Here is a 15263-nt window from a genome sequence, read left to right on the forward strand (position 1 = left end):
AATTTTATTAAACATTTAATTTTTTGTATTGTTAGTCATAAGTTTTTTCTTGCACAAACAGTTTTATCATTTTCACAGAACTAGTTAGTTGGTTAGTTACGTGTTCCATGGATCATTCTGCATGATACATCATTAGATACAGACTCCCAGGTAGATGCCATTTTCCTTGACTTTCGGAAGGCGTTCGATACAGTTCCGCACTGTCGCCTTATAAAGAAAGTAAGAGCCTACGGAATATCAGCTGCACAATTCTCGGAATATCAGGCCAGCCGTGTGGCTGGATTGAAGAGTTTTTAGCAAACAGAACACAGCATGTTGTTCTCAATGGACAGACCTCTAGAGACGTTAAAGTAACCTCTGGCGTGCCACAGGGGAGTGTTATGGGACCATTGCTTTTCACAGTATATATAAATTACCTACTAGGTAGTGTCGGAAGTTCCATGCGGCTTTTCGCAGATGATGCTGTAGTATACAGAGAAGTTGCACCATTAGAAAATTGCAGCTTAATGCAGGAAGAACTGCAGCGGATAGGAACTTGGTGCAGGGGGTGGCAACTGACCCTTAACATAGACAAATGTAATGTATTGCGAATACATAGAAAGAAGGATCCTTTATTGTATGATTATATGATAGCGGAACAAACACTGGTAGCAGTTACTTCTGTAAAATATCTGGGAGTATGCGTACGGAACGATTTGAAGTGGAATGATCATATAAAATTAATTGTTGGTAAGGTGGGTGCCAGGTTGAGATTCATTGGGAGAGTCCTTAGAAAATGTAGCCCATCAACAAAGGAGGTGGCTTACATAACACTCGTTCGACCTATACTTGAGTATTGCTCATCAGTGTGGGATCCGTACCAAATCGGGTTGACAGAGGAGATAGAGAAGATCCAAAGAAGAGCGGCGCGTTTCGTCACAGGGTTATTTGGTAACCGTGATAGCGTTACGGAGAGGTTTAGCAAACTTAAGTGGCAGACTCTGCAAGAGAGGCGCTCTGCATCGCAGTGTAGCTTGCTGTCCAGGTTTCGAGAGGTTTCTGGATGAGGTATCGAATATATTGCTTCCCCCTACTTATACCTCCCGAAAAGATCACTGCTGTTGATGAACTGTGGTATCGTGTTGAAGCTGCATGGGCAGCTGTACCTGTACAAGCCATCAAAGCTCTGTTTGACTCAATGCCCAGACGTATCAAGGCTGTTATTACGGCCAGAGGTGGTTGTTCTGGGTACTGATTTCTCAGGATCTATGCACCCAAATTGCGTGAAAATGTAATCACATGTCAGTTCTAGTATACTATATCTGTCCAATGAATACCCGTTTATCATCTTCATTTCTTCTTGGTCTAGCAATTTTAATGGTCAGTAGTGTATAAAAATTGGATTTTGTAGGCAAAAGTGTGGCGAATAATATGGTGTATCGGAACCCCGAATAAAAACAACCTTCTGTTGTGTTGCACTGCTTAATGAACTACAACTCCAAACATATCGCTCCGTAGGGATTGCGAAGGCTAGATTAGATTAATTACAGCGCTCACAGACGCGTTTAAGCAATCGTCCTTCCCGCGCTTCATACGTGAATGAAACGAGAAAAAGCACTAATAACTGGTACAATCAGTAGTATCCTCTGCTACACAATGGTCTGGAGAATATGGATGCAGTTATAGATGTAGGGAAAAAAAAACCCTCTTCTGCATTACATTATGACCTGGAAGAAGAGTGGCTATAAGAATTATCTGAAATGATGGCACATAAAACGCGCGTTAGCTGACGAGCTAATTCCGCAGTGAGCGGTGAGAGTTCCTTAATCTCGGACAGCGGCGCAGCACGTAGAGGCTGATAATGGAGTGAGCGCAACTCCTCTGTAGTCTCATTAAGATAGGCCGCGGCCCGCAGCGGAGATAGCGGCGCCGCCGCCTGCGTGCAGATAACCACGTCTCGGGCTAACCACGTGCCCGCACTCCGCCCTTGTCTAGTCCAAAATAACATTCACCGTATTTGTATTCTTCACTTACTCACCGAAACCAGAACTGAAGTTCCCTTTTCTTCTAATTTGTTGTTGTTGTGTGATCTTCAGTCCGAAGACTGGTTTCCTGTGCAAACCTCTTCATCGCTACATAAATATCACAATCTACATCCATTTGGGCCTGCTTACTCTATTCTTACCCTCCTCCCCCCTCTCCCAACCCCACACACACACTACCTTCAATTACGAAACTGGTAGCCGGCCGCGGTGGTCTAGCGGTTCTGGCGCTGCAGTCCGGAACCGCGGGACTGCTACGGTCGCAGGTTCGAATCCTGCCTCGGGCATGGGTGTGTGTGATGTCCTTAGGTTAGTTAGGTTTAAGTAGTTCTAAGTTCTAGGGGACTTATGACCTAAGATGTTGAGTCCCATAGTGCTCAGAGCCATTTGAATTACGAAACTGGTGATTCCTTGATGCCTCAGGACGTGTCCTATCAATCGATCCCTTCTGTTAGTTAAGATGTGTCATAAGGCTCTTCTTTTGCCAATCCGATTCAGTACTTTCTCATTAATTACTCAATCTCCCATCTCACCTTCAGCATTCTTCTGTAGCACCACGTCTTAAAAGCTTCTGTTCTCTTCTTGTCTGAATTGCTTTTCCCCCTTTCACTTCCGTAATATGCTACACTCCGCACAAATACCTTAAGATTTCATTACACCAGAGGCTGCATTCCCCTCGATCAGTATATAAAAATAAGCGATTTTCACGATTTTCTTTAACTAGCGAAGGAATCAACGTAAATATTTTTGCACATTATTTTTCAATTCTTGGACAAAATTTTGTGGTTTTTGTAAGAATTATTTACTTTTTATTTATCGTTTGGCAATACATATACAAAAACTACAAACCTAGTACATGTAAACACTTATACACAGCTCCCCAGTATAAAGCGACATAAATGACGACCAGCTACAGGGTGTTTCACAATTAATGTTACACACTTCTAGAGGTTGTAGAGGGGACTTCGCTGATTAGGTTTCACATACGAACCCATGTCCAGGAACTTCATCCAACGACGCTACAGAGCGTCAAAGTTATAGGCGCCTGCGCCTGTAAATGTATATGCCGTTATAAGCGAAAACCGTTCTAATAAGAAACTTCGTAGCACATTAAAACTATGTGCCGGACCGAGACTCGAACTCGCGACCTTGCCTGTCGGTAGAGCTCTTGCCCGTGAAAGGCAAAAGTTCCGAGATCGAGACTCGGTCCGGCACACAGTTCTGATCTGCCAGGAAGTTTCATATCAGCACTAAGGCTCTAGCTAAGCCGTGTCTCCGCAATATTCTTTCTTTCAGGAGTGTTAGTCTTGCAAGGTTGGCAAGAGAACTTCTTTGAAGTGTGGAAGGTACTGGCGGAAGTGGAGTTGTGGGGACGAGTCGTGAGTCGTAGTTGGGTAGCTCAGTGGTAGAACACTTGCCACGAATGGCAAAGATCCCGTGTTCGAGTTTCGGTTCGGCACACAGTTTTGATCTGCCAAGAAGTTTCATATCAGCACACACTCCGCTGCAGAGTGAAAACTTCATTCTAGAACCGTTCTGATATCGCTGATAGTGGAATACATGTAGGGGTATTGTTGTTGCTAAGAATGTAGTGTAGGCTACTTTAATAGATGGTAGTATGGACCACAACATGAAAAAAAGTCGAGTAAACATGGGCCCTAAAATGCATGTCTGTGGAGCAATTAGCAGTAGTTCATCTTCGTTACTGTGAAACACATCTCCGCTATTGATCAAGCGCTCATAGCTCTTCAGGTATGCATTTTAGAGCCCATTTTTTGTAGACAGTTACTCTTGATTCGGTCCATGCTACCAGCTCTGAAAGTTGCGTACCCTAAAATCTTGGCAATAACAGTACAGCTACATGTATTCCACTTTCAGAGGTGCCAGAACGGTTTTCCCTTATAACTTTCGACTCGTTCGTTTCCGGTGCAGACACCCTTACTTCTAATTGATACATTTATCCCTCTTCATCATCCTAGAGAATTTGTAACACCATCACGGTATCACCCTTTATGTGCATATAATTACAGGCGCCGGCGCCTTTAACTTCGACGCCCTGTAGAGTCGTTGGATGACATTTCCGGACATGGGTTCCTACGTAAAACTTGATTTACTAAGTTCCCTCTACAACCTATAAAAGTGTGTAACATGAATTGCCATGCACCTTGTATATACGGATATCCACGTCTTTTATGCATCTGAACACATGACTCACTGTCAGGAAATCTTCGAAAGAATCCTTCTAGGCACGTGCGGGACACGTTGATACGACATGGGAAACTGTCTGTCGTTCCGCACTACAGTCACGCCCTGGATATCAAGGCTCGTGCAATATGTGCAGAGTGTCTACACATCTTCCATGTCCAGTTCGGATGCGGTTCCGGCTAGTCCAAATTACTCGAGGAAAGTCGATCGAGAGGGTTTGTTCTGGATGCAAGGCAGTTTCAGGCATTGTGAAGAACAGTTTTGCTGGCAGCAGCGTTTCCATTCATCGATGGTACTGAGTTCAGTGTCCGTGTGAATCTTGGTTGTGAGGAGAGTGGGATGTCTTGATCTTAGCTTTTTTCGCTCAGCGGGGAAGACATCATTCAATATCGGAAGGTTGGTGTTGTCCTCAATCTTCTGGAATTCACACAGTTGCGCGCTCATCCGTCTGATATCAGGAAGTGGTTATGTGGCTCAATATATGTAACCAGTAAGTGGGAGTAGATCGTATACATCCATTAACAAGGTGCATGGCTTCCTGAAGCTGTACGTCTATCTTTTTAACTTGTGGACTGTTAAGCCTGACAGAAGCGTAGCGCTCTGCTTTTGATAAGACCAACCCGAGTGCGACAGAGCTTATGGAGATTGATGTTTCTGCTTTTGAGCTTAACAGATGTTTGTGTCTAGTGCTCTTTAAAAGAAAGGGGGACACTGACTGTACGTAGCCGTGACATTCTATAAGTCACACTTGTCCTCTGGGTGGTGCTCAAGAACAGTCAGCTCGAGGCAAATATCTAAAGCCAAGAAGCTGAGGCAGCCAGATTATCTCAAAGATCTCCTGGCTAAAACGAGTTTGTCGCAAAACGTGAACTCACAGGGTTCTTCTCAGGACCCTCCAGCTGTAAACTTTCGTGAGAAATTGTCATGGCCGCATCCGAACTGGACATGGAAGATGTGTAGACAATTGTCGTGAGAAATTTCGTGAGAAATTCGTGAGAAATGTTTCCCATGTTGTATCAACGTGTCCCGCACGTGCCTAGAAGGATTCTTTCAAAGATTTCCTGACAGTGAGTCATGTGTTCAGATGCATAAAAGACGTGGATATCCGTATATACAAGGCGCATGGCAATTCATGTTACACACTTTTATAGGTTGTAGAGGGAACTTAGTAAATCAAGTTTTACGTAGAAACCCATGTGAGGAGAATGGGATGTCTTGATCTTAGCTATTTTCGCTCAGCAGGGAAGACATCATTGAATATCGGAAGGTTGGTGTTATCCTCAATCTTCTGGAATTCACACAGCAGTGGACTCATCCGTCTGATATCAGGAAATATGCAGTCTGCATATCTTATCTGAAATCAACAAACACAAAAATGTCTTAATCTATAGGATATTGCGCACGGAGTAATAACACAGTTTTTTGAAATTTTAAAAAAAGTAATAAAATAAAGAACGTTTTAAACGAAAATGCAGTTCTGTCGTGTTTGTTTCATGATGATGAGGTCCCATACTCCAAGGAGCGTAGGGTACGATGCGGGAGACCCGCACCGCCTATTAGGCAAGGTCCTAGCGGAGGTGGTTTGCCATTGCCTTCCACCAACCGTTATGGGGATGAAAGATGATGGTGAATACGACACAACAGCACCCAGTCATCTCGAAGCAGGGAAAATCCCTGCCCCCGCCGGGAATCCAATCCGGGACCCCGTGCGCGCGAAGCGAGAACGCAACCGACCACGAGTTGTGGACAGTGTTTGTTTCTAACAATAACAAACGAATAAATTAAAACACTAAAAATATCCCATTAATACTTATGGCCATGCCCGAGGAGTAATTCAGCCAAATATCGGGATGACATCTTTATCAGTATGACCGCAGTTTGAAAAACAATACACTGAGGTAACAAAAGTCGTGGGATAGCGATATGCACATATACAGACGGCATTAACATCGCAAACACAAGGCGTAAAAGGGCAGTGCATTGGCGGAGCTGTCGTTTGTCCTAAGGTGCATGGTGTGAAAAGGGTTTCGACGTGATTGTGGCCACACGACGGAAATTAACAAATTTGGAACGCGGAATGGTAGTTGCAGCTAAACGCATGGGACATTCCATTTCGGACATCGTTAGGGAATTTAACACTCTGCAATCCACAGTGTTAAGAGTGTGCCGAGAACACCAAATTTCAGGCGTTACCTCTTACCACGGACAATGCAGTGGCCGACGGCCTTCGCTTAACGACCGAGAGCAGCTGCGTTTGCGTAGAGTTGTCAGTGCTAGCAGACTAGCAACACTTCGTGAAATCAATGTGGGGCATAATGACGGACGGATCCGTTAGAACAGAGTGGCGAAATCCAGCGTTAATTGGCTATGGCAAGCGACGACCGACGCGAGTGGCTTTGTTAGCAGCGCGAGATGGCCTGCAGCCCCTCTGCTGAGATTGTCACCATATCGGTTTGACCCTAGACGACTGGAAAGCCGCGGCCTAGTCACACGAGTCCCGATTTCAGTTGGTAAGAGCTGGTGGTAAGTTTCGAGCATGGCGCATACCCCACGAGGCCATGGAGCCAAGTAGTGAACAGGGCACTGTGGAAGCTGTTGGTGGCTCCATAATAGCGTGAGCTGAGTTTACATGGAATGGACTGGGTCTTCTGAGTCAACTGAACTGATCATTCACTGGAAATGTTTATGTTCGGCTACTTGGACACCATTTGCATACATTCATGGAATTCATGTTCCCAAGTAGCGATGTAATGTCACCAGGTCACAATTGTTCGCCAATGTTTGAAGACCACCCAGATCGCCTGACATGAATCCCATCGAACATTTATGGTACATAATCGAGAGGTTAGTTCATGGGACATCCTGCACAGGCAACAATTTCCTTATTATGGACGGCTGTAGCGCAGCATGGCTCAATATTTCTGCAGGGGATTCGAACGATGTGTTGAGTTCATACCACGTCGATTTGGTGCATTACGTCGGGCAAAAGGAGGTCGGACATGATATTAGGAGTTATCCCATAATTTTTCTCACCTCAGTGTACGTCGAGAAATACGCGTTTAAAGATAAAGGTGTGATTTCTATTTAACTAGAAACGAATTTGTGAAAAAATTTTCATACTCGCACCTAATCTGCTATGCTGTCAGCACCATACACTAGTCCTTCCACGGCCTCGAAATTGTCCTACAGCACAGTTATCGCAAATTACCTGGCCGCCAGCGCTTCGTGGGGATTGTGCAGCGAGCGGCGGTGAGCGTCCTGCAGGCGATCATTGTTGCGATCGGAGGCATATGTTACTGCATGGCATCGAACTTCGACTCCCACGATTTGTAACATTTTCAAAATGGGTTTGAAACCTTCATTGAAGATCGAAGCTGCCGTAAAGCGCGATATTTCAATCGTTTTCGAGCCGCAATTGCTGTGTTTTGGACCAAACTGCCAGGTGGCCCATACCGACTGGCGTTATTCTGTACCATCAAATATTTCACTGATACTGGCGAGCTTGCCCGCATTCAACATCTGCTATCCGGCACGCCACAGGGAGCCCGAACTAAATGATGTGTAAGTTTGTTTCTACTCGAGGTATCAACTTGGGGTTTTGATGTGATGACTGTAGCTTTAAAAATAATAAAACTAAAAATCGATTTTTTGAAGCTGACTAAGGAGAATGGAATTTCTAAAATCAATGGGGGAAGTGGCAACAAAATGATTATTCAAACTGGTGTGCAGAATATATGAGACTTGCGGAAAAACGTCGTCTACACAATTCCGAAGACAGCAAGAGCCGACAAGTGTGAGAATTATCGCACAATCAGTTTAACAGCTCATGCATCCAAGTCACTGACAAGAATAATATACAGAAGAATGGAAAAGAAAATTGAGGATTTGTTAGATGATGATCAGTCTGGGCTTAGGAAACGTAAAGGCACCATAGAGGCAATTCTAACGTTGTGGTCGCTAATGGAAGGGAGACTGGAGAAAAATAAAGGTAATTTCATTGCATCTGTCGACCTGGAAAAAGCGTTAGGCAACATAAAATGGTGCAAGGTCTTCTAAATTCTGAGAAAAGTAGGAGTAAGCTATAGGGAAACGTGGGTAATATACAATATGAACAAGAACCAAAATGAAACAATAGAACCAAGATGAAACAATAAGAGTGGGAGGTCAAGAACAAAGTGCTAGAACTAAAAAGGGTATAAGGCAGTGGTGTAGTCTTTCGCCCCTAGTGTCGAAGAAACAATGAGGGAAATAAAAGAAAGGTTAAAATTCAGGGTGAAAGGATATAAATGATGAGCTTCACTGATGACATTGCTATCCATAGTGAAAGTGATGAAGGATTATAGGATGTGTTGAATGGAACGAACAGTGTAATGAGAACAGAATATGGATTGAGAATAAATGGAAGAAAGACGAAAGAAATGAGAAGAAGCAGTAATGAGAACAGCGAGAAACTTAACATTAGAATTGTGGACTACGAAGTAGAGGAAGTTAGGGAAATCTGCTACCTAGACAGCAAAATAGCCCAGGATGCACGAAGCAAGGAGGACATAAAAAGCAGATTAGCACTGCCAAAAAGGGAATTCCTGGCCAAGAGATGTTTGCTAGTATCAAACATAAGTCTTAATTTGAGGAAGAAATGTCTGAGTATGGATGTTAGTAGCACAGCATTATATGATAGTGCGACATGGACAGTGTGTAAACCGGAACAGAAGACTGTCGAAACCTTTGAGATGTATGTGGTGCTACAGAAGAATGTTGAAAATCAGGTGAACTGATAAGGTAAGGACTTCAGGGGATTTTCCGCAGAGCCGGCGAGGAAAGGAACATATGGAAAAGAAGAGCGGACGGGATGAAAAGACATATTTTAAGACATCAGTGAATAACTTCCACGGTATTAGAGGGAGCTATAGAGGGTATAAACTGTAGACGAAGACAGAGCTTGGAATATATCGAGTAAATAATTGATGATGTAGGTTGCAATTGCAATTCTGAGATGAAAAGTTTGGCACAGAAGAGATATTCCCGGTCGGCCACATCGAAGCAGTCAGAAGACTGATGACTCAAAGAAAAAAATTAACGTTAACCAGTTCCTCTTTCTCGTAAGCGATTTTCTCAGAGATCTTTAAATTCTTCTTAAAATATCTGTATTACTTAGCCACGGCATATTAACCCGATGGTTCGCTAGTATTTAAACGTGTCAGCACCTGCCTTCTTTGGAAATGGAATCATCACATTCATCTTAACGTCTGAGGTTATTTCACCTGTCTCAGAAAAATAATGTGGAATGGTATTGAATCGGCTGGCGGTCTCAAGCATCTCAACAATTCTGAGGGAATGTTGTCTACTACAGGATCTTGTTTCCATATTAGGTCTTTCAGTGCTCTGTCAAATTTTTCTCGCAGTATCATTTCACCCATTTCATCATCTTTTACTTCCCCTACCCTTTCTATAAGCCGGCCGGTGTGGCCGTGCGGTTCTAGGCGCTTCAGTCTGGAACCGCGTGACCGCTACGGGCGCAGGTTCGAATCCTGCCACGGGCATGGATGTGTGTGATGTCCTTAGGTTAGTTAGGTTTAAGTAGTTCTAAGTTATAGGGGACTGATAACCACAGATGTTAAGTCTCATAGTGCTCAGAGCCATTTGAACCATTTGAACCCTTTCTATAATATTAACTTTTTGTTTATTTCCCTTCCCTAATTTATTCCCTGTGTTAAAATAGTATGGGTACCTGCAGTTATATTTGAGGAAAAACAAATCTTTATTTGGTGCTTTACTTTCAATGCAGAGATTGGTCGATTGGTGTCGAATCACCCTTCAGAAACAAAAACTGATGGGTAAACAGGAGGCAAACCTGTGAGACGTTGTTACCAACAAGGCGACTATTTTGGAAGCTTGTATGTTGGAATTGAGTGGAAGTCATGAGCAGGGACACGGTATGGAACGAGAAGTGTCACTACTTTACCCATGAGTCGTATCGTAAGAAAAGTATTACGCTCATAAAAGTATCGAAAGATTAGAGTAGATGTTCTCTATGAGCTACAATCTATTCATTTCTTTTTTTTAAAGCCTGTATATAATAGAGAGAAATATTCGATTTTCATAGGTTTTAAAAAGAATAATACCATACATGAAATGATTCGCAATTATGAATAAGGACAACCATCAGCTGTAGAATGGAATGACGAAAATGAAAATCTGTGCCGGACTGGGACTCGGACCCGGATTTTCCGTTTTTCATGAGCGGTCGCCTTACCATTTTTTTCCTTCTTCATTTCATTTTCATTGTTGATGTATTTGTTTGGGGCGGACATCCTATGACATCTGGTCAGGTTCATCGTTGATCAGTTCACTCAGTTTTTTTTATCACTGAGAGCAGCTCATCCTCTGACCAGACATGCTAGTAGGGGGACAACAGGGGTGCTGGTCCATTCTGTTAGTGCAAGTTGCCTGCATCAGGGGCAGGGGCAAAAATACTGTTCTCCTTTGATTGGCAGGTCCTTAGCCTATTGTTCTGCTAAAAAGATCTTTCCTTTTGATTGACAGGCGCTTAACCTATTGTCCCCCCCCCACCACCACCTCTCAGGAAACCTCACCTCTCACTGCTACAGGTACACTTTCTGGTCTGAGTTATTGGAATAGCCCCTCTGACTCATATCTATTTGATTGACTAATTAATTAAATTGGTCAATTAATTACCCACTCCCCTCCCCTCCCCCTCCCCCCAGAATATGGCAGAAAGATCAAATTCCATCAGGACAATGCAACACACCATGGGTACCTCCACTAACCTAAGAAAATGGTCGGAGAATAGCTCACTTGGGCTATCTCCACTAACCTAAGTCATCCGACTGCCACCTCATCCTAGGAATTAGCAGGAAAAGGACGCAGCTTGTGCTGGAGAGAGTCAGTAGCTACATCCAGTGTGTTCACCATGAGGTCTGGAGTCCAACTGACCTAGTGCACAGTACTGCCACCAGAGGGCACTGTCATCCCTTCCGTGATGTAATCCAAGATGGCGGTCTGGGAGGGTAAATGGCAGGAAAAGGACTCCGCCTGTGCTGGGCTGCTGGAGAGAGGAAGGAGTGTACTTTATTTATTTTTGGAACAATTTATTTTGGGACGGATTTCATGTAGTTTATTACACTGATACAAAACACATGCTCTGTTGTGCTTAGGACCGCAATTCACAGCCTACAGACCTGCAAACTACTCGTAAATTACCGAAATAACGCATGTTAAAAACTCTGCAGACATGCTCACTAATTCTAAACTCTCCAAATAATGCACTACACAGCACACAGACATGCAAACTACTTGTAAATTATCAAAATAACGCAGTACACAGTACACAGCACACAGACATGCAAACTACTTGTAAATTATCAAAATATCGCAGCACACTGAGGTACAGACACGAAATCAACTCGTAAATTACCGCAGTACACAGCATACAGATCTGCAAACTACTTGTAAATCACCCAATAATGCAGTACACTGAAGTGCAGACACGAAAACAACTCGTAAGTTATCAAAATAACGCATGTAAAACGCTCTGCAGACACGCTCACTACTCGTAAACTGTCCAAATAATGCATAGCACAGCCTACAGACCTGCTCGCAAAATAATGCAACAGAAACGCAACCAACTCAAAAAACAAAAGGCTCCAATGTGCGAACACGTCGACGCCACCGCCAGATAGATGAATGCATTGGATGCTGACCATTACGCTTGCGCTACTGCTGACAGCAGCCAGCAGGTGAAAGTCGCGTTTACTGTTAGATTTTTTCGAGTTTTATATTAATGTCACAGAACTCCAAGATGCACTCACGCCGGTCCCATATGCGAGATGCCTCTGGGTAGCACGTGTGTTTACCATTGCTGATGTGATACCTGTGGATACTGATGTCACAGGTCGCGCTATAGAAATCTGTTCCAATGCTTCCCAGAATATCACAGGGTGCATTGTTCCTAGCGACCCTAACGGGACATGCGAGCTGTTTATCCCTGTACTTACAATTAAATATTATGATCACGGTCTCAATTGGATGACTTTCGACAATGAGCGAAGTATCAGAAATACACCCTGCTGACGGTCGTGGCTCTGTAAACAAAAATATCCGTACCATTCTTATGACTTGACATACCCTTCTCTTTTCTGTCACAGTATTCCACGTCAAACCCATACCTTCCCTATGACTGGACATAGTCATTTCCTTTGCACATGTCAGAACACAAACACATACTTTACAAGCCTTATGCTCAAGGTGAACCTATCACGCATCCCCTACTACTAAGTATAATACTTCGCCAATAACTGATTGCTGGCGATATGAAAAAGTACTGAGAGAAGCCTTATGCTCAAGGTGAACCTATCACGCATCCCCTACTACTAAGTATAATACTTCGCCAATAACTGATTGCTGGCGATATGAAAAAGTACTGAGAGAAAATCAGCGATGGGTAGACATGTCTCATAAGTTTTCCTGCGAATGCGACCACTGTGTCTTAAAAAGAAAGGTGTAATCGTCTTACAAACCACCAGATGTTAAAAAACACAACCATATTACTATCCACAGCGGTCTTTATTCTACAGGTGCAGCATACAAGTCTCCATGTTAAAAGCTATACCCGCTTTATAAATCGACCTATGAATGAATTGGTTTTTCCAGACAAATACTGTGACACAGAATATACATGGTGATTGCTGGAGTGTATAATATCAGACTAACAGTGCGGTTACACGCAGCCCACGATGCAACCTCACGATAAAATCACGGAATTTTGAAAGTGATTCGGCTAAGGAACGTGGTATGAAACCAGAAATTTGCAACTCCCTCATGCCTCCACTAGATATTTCTCCAGTATTTGTAACGTATTCTGTCTCAGTCCCATGTCAGAGGTTCTGCGATATATCCACTGGATTATAAGTGATGACTGATTGAGAAGGAACACTAACAGTAGTAGATGGTGTACTGATTGAGGTCGTAAGAAAAGTACACTAGCTTTTCCGATCTCTATTGCTACGCTATCCGCTAGAAATGTTGTCTGGGATTTGGAATCAGGTGTCTCCATTCAAGGACAAACCTGCGTTGGATCCTATAGAGAAGTCCTTTAATGATTACAGCCACTAGTGAATCATATTTCTGGCACTCTCATATCAAGAAACGAGTCACCTTTCTCTAACCTATCTGCTACAGTTAGGTAGTCCCAACGCACCTTGCAACTGCTGCCATTTCTGCAACTTTATGCATGCGATCGTTCCAAGTTAAGTTGGAACTGAGAAGAAGTCGGAGAAAGCTATACCTACCACCTTCTCCAACCCGTGTAAAAACAGGCTAAGGTGAGCTAGCTCTACAGGACTGTGTTCTGATCATCCGATGGAAACGGGAACATATTGTTGCAGCCCCAACTGCACATGTTGTGGAAAGGCAGCTCCAAACAAAACCCACTCCTGCAATATGAAGTAGTATAAAAGACAGTACGGGATCTTGGAGAAGGACGAGGATTTTGCTACTGCATTGTGCTGCATCCCCAAAATACATGCAAGTACTGCTGTCCGAAGCAGATCCGTGTCCCTCAATGCCCATTCACGTCCATCACCCCAACATGCTATCTTCATTATTCTGTACCATCCAACAGAGAAAAATTACGAACTATAAAAGCTCCACTAACCTCATCTCATAGAGAACTCAATAAGGATATTACCACATCTCTCTCCTCCCATATATCGAAAAGAAATACCGTCTACATGCCGGCATCGAACACATGTGATGCTCCTGTTAAATATAGAGCTATTGATCCACTGCACAGACCAGTGTAAAGGTGTATCGCCTGTAGTGTAGGAGGATGACTGTATCCCACAAACTATACTATAAGTCGAAGAGACCCAACTGTGACCCTCTGTTATTGTTTGAAACATGTTCTTTTTCTGCTGTAACACGCTTTGTACACTGCCATACATTTTGTTTTTCCGCCACGACTTCGAGGTCTGTGTCAGGTTCTAAACTGAGGTTAACCCTTTCGTGGTTGATGGGTCATATATGTCCCACTAACTTTGAGCGCCAGTTCGAGTGTCGGGATATATGTTACCCAGCTCTGCACGGTGCTGCCATCTAGGGACGACTGTACTGAACCTAAGAAAAAAATCGGGACTGCACTGCAAAGGCAATAGAGAAGCGGTGACTACTTTTGTTGACTGGCGTGTATATATCGCCGCTGCAACGCCACTTATTTATGTGATTCTTCAGTTTTCATCATTTCTCACTTTCCAGCGATGTCTGAAGTAAGTAATTCATCTTATTATTAACTTAATAATCATTTTTAGTACAAATACAGTGTGGAATGTACATCTCAGCGACTGTACTATCTTATAATCGAAATAAAATTAGTGGGACACATGTGTCCCAGCAGACATTTATTTGTAAAGATTAGCAAGACAATTGATTAATGGGTATTCATCCAGGAAAAAGAGGGGATCAATGCCCACTTTCTTTCCAGCAAAGAGAGGAGTCTCTAGTGTGCCAGATGACGTCCGGCTCGTGAACGTAGGCAAACATGTACCGAAAGACAGTGGCACTAGGAAGCGATGCAGATTCTGCAGCACAAACTCTAAAGAGAAGAGAACAAAAGTTGTTTGAACTGCTTGTGGTGTACCACTCTGTGCCACACCATGTTTTTCCAAGTTTCATGGCATGTAAAGTTTTGTAGGTATTGATCATGTATCATGAAAACTGAAATGTAATGAATATTTTTTCACTGGCTCTACACAAATAAAAAGATTACATGCATGTATAATTTGTAGTTATTTTATTCTCTGCAAAATCCTGTTTATGGCTAAAAAAAATAAAATTACAAAATCAGTCAGTCAGCAGAAAAGATATCTTGCGTTGGTTCATGGGACATGTGTGTCCCACTTCCTGTTGTGAAAAAATGGAGAACTTAAAAAATATTTTGGTGGTGAAAATATAATAATGGGACTGAAAAGAAACTGTTATCACCTTAATATTTTAAAACTCTGTAAAATATGAATTTTATCG

The sequence above is a fragment of the Schistocerca nitens genome, chromosome 3 (assembly GCF_023898315.1).
Source record: "Schistocerca nitens isolate TAMUIC-IGC-003100 chromosome 3, iqSchNite1.1, whole genome shotgun sequence".
NCBI lineage: Eukaryota > Metazoa > Arthropoda > Insecta > Orthoptera > Acrididae > Schistocerca > Schistocerca nitens.